Genomic DNA, 3,134 nt, shown 5'->3' with positions numbered 1-3,134 from the left:
ACTCAGCATGGTTTACCAGAACCTCAAGTGTTGAGACACTCATCTGATTAGGATTGACTTGATAGCCATCCAATTAGAAGGGCAGGATTTCTTATCTGAGGCCCAAGTGACTTGCTTGACAGTCACTCAGCATGGTTTACCAGAACCTCAGATGTTGCGGCACTCATCTGATTAGGTGTGACTTGAGGGTCCTCCAATCAGAAGGGCAGGATTTCTTATCCTGGATACCTCAGCTTTGTTTGAACTCATTTGCATGCTGAATAGAGCTATGTTTGCTAGGCATGCCAGATATGATTTGATATCATGATATGACTGTTTATGAGCATATGAGTTTTCTTGCTGGGCTTCGGCTCACGGGTGCTTTGTGGTGCAGGTAAAGGCAAAAGAAAGTTGGACCATCCTTGAGTTGGAGAGCTTAGGTGATGACGTGTACATATGCAGCTGCTCGACCAATACTTGGGCGAGGTTTGAAAGTGGAACTAGGATTAAACCCTGTTTTGCCGCTTAGAACGGCCTGTTGTAAATATTTTCTTGTAATAGACTCTGAAATTATATTTTGGGATCCCAATGTATACAGTAAATGTTCTAGTGAGACGTTATACCTTAACCAAAATTTTTAATCCCTAAACCGCTAATCACACTTAGACACGTTTATGGCCAAACGACTCGATTAGCGAGTTTAACACTGTTTGCAATGTGCACTGTAACGGTCCCTGGAGTTGGGGCGTTACAAAAACCACGTCGGATATGTAACACGATTTCATATTGTCAATAAAAGTAGTAGAAATCATTTAGTTTGACAATCATGTTGCTTGCTTGTTTTATTACATGATTATTGAAATAATACAAACATTTATAAAATCCCGAACATATGGATAGTTACAATTATAGTGACTAGATCACATTTGATTTTAATTATAATTATATGTTCAAAAAAACGAGTCCTAAGATTAGATCAGTGCATTGGATTTTCACTGATTAGGCAATCTATGATATGATCTACTTACACATTCGGGGTGTGATGTCTTGTCCAAGGCATTGACCAAGTAGATAAGATCGGATGTATTTGGTTACATCGGACTAGGACCGATATTGATTATTGATTGATAAATAAGTATCGTTGTTATCTAATCTAATCAATGTCACAACATTGACCATAGTTTAAGTCGATCTAAATTCTGAGTGATAATATTCTCCTAATTATATTATTTAAATCTTTTGACTTGTTCGTTATCAGCTTACCCTACGGTCTAGCCCATACTTACATCTTGGAGATTTAATAGTGTAATTGAGTGGGAGTATTATTCATAGATATGAAATCTATAACTTCTGTATGAGAAGTTAAAAAATGATTTCCTTAATTGCTTTGTTCAAAAGGTTAAATGATTGAGATCTCATTTATGTGATTAAGTTCACAGAAATATCATTTATAAGGAACTTAGTGGGAGTTAAGGATAAAATACTGATGAGGGGTAAAACGATAATTTGCACCCAGCTCGTTAGTAAGTCATCAACAGAGGATTGACTGACTGTAATGGTTATAACAATGGATAACGTATTTATGGTTTGGAAAATACGTTCTATGAATTCAAGAGTTCAATTCCGAGTCTATAATGGATACACGAGGAATTAATAAGGTAATGAAATTATTCGTAAATAAATTCACAGTAACTTATTGGAGCTTGATTTCATGGATCTATGGTCCCCGCATCACCTTTGAGTAAATCATCTAGAATATCTCAATTAATTGATTTAATTATCAATTAGGATTTTTAAAGTTGACTATGTCAATTTTGGAAAATTTACAGAGATATGAGATTTATAGAATGAAAGAGAATATTTGAGTAAATTTATTAATATTGATAAATTGGTATCAATATAAATAAATAATATTAAATCAAGTTTCAAATTATAATTAGTTAATTTGAATAAGGATTTAATTAATTAATTAAAAAATAAATAAAAGGTTTTGAATTTAGGTCCAATTGAGATTTAAATTCAAAAGAAAGAGATTGGACCCAAGTCCATTTATGGCAGCCCAAGGCTTTTATTTTTGTTTATTATTTTTAATTAATTTAAATTTAAATAAAGCACATTAAGTTGCCTATATAAGGAATATAATATCTAGGGTTTTCATAAGGAAGTCAGTATCAGTTGATTCATTGGGTAAGTGAAAACCTAGACACTATAATCCTTTCTTAGCCAATATCTCTTCTTCTCTTCGAGATCTCTATCTCATGTATTGAGAACCAGCCCACACTAGTTCTAGGTTGATCAAAGGCTTGGTGAGGAAGATTGTGTCGCTGATCTAGTTCAATCTCTTGATAATACTATGCTACAGAAAGGAATCAAGGGTTAGAGAGATTGAAGGATAGAGTTGTTCCAGTTCCGCTGCGTATTCGTAAGTTTCTACATCTTTGTGTTTATGTTAATTTCTTAATCTGATGTTCATATGTATGTCATGTTATTCTATGTTTCAATTATGTGTTTGGAAAAATAATAGGAAGCATGCATCTAGATTTAAATTCCAAGATCCTACAATAGATTGAGTTCAATTTGAATTGATACATACCTCATACCAAATAGCATAGCTGAGGTTCCAATATTATCCATGGAGGCTGCTTGATAAAGATCTCCTATAAACTCTAGGTCGACGGGAACTTGTGCAACCCCATCTATTCCTTTAATGAAATAGTACTCATTCACTATAAATTTTAGACTAACATCAATTCTATCCCATTGGTCATCAGTTAACAAATATGAAGGTTCTGATTGAGCTCTTTCAGCGGGGACAACTACGTAATATCTAGCTGATTATAAATGTGGGCTTGATGATAGGGATTTGAGTTTAGATGTCAATGGGCCCTACATAATATCATTTAACATATCAATATAGTGTACCCATGTAAAAATAAAATTTAAACATCTGAGCAAATAATTTTATACCTGACAAGTCACGATTAAATTTTTTGGCCAAGGAAGGAATGTGTCTCGTGCGTCCCCAACATATTGTATGTTACCAAATGGAATTGAGAACTCGGTTTCTTCTTGTAATACATCTATAAGCCAAACCCTCGCAACTGAAGCATCAAGTATATCTCCATGGATGGTAATTTGACTACCCATGTTTGGTA

Source organism: Humulus lupulus, chromosome 9, assembly GCF_963169125.1.
Source record: "Humulus lupulus chromosome 9, drHumLupu1.1, whole genome shotgun sequence".
Classification (NCBI taxonomy): Eukaryota; Viridiplantae; Streptophyta; class Magnoliopsida; order Rosales; family Cannabaceae; genus Humulus; species Humulus lupulus.
The sequence above is the reverse complement of the archived record's forward strand: the minus strand, read 5'-3'. Positions refer to the sequence as shown.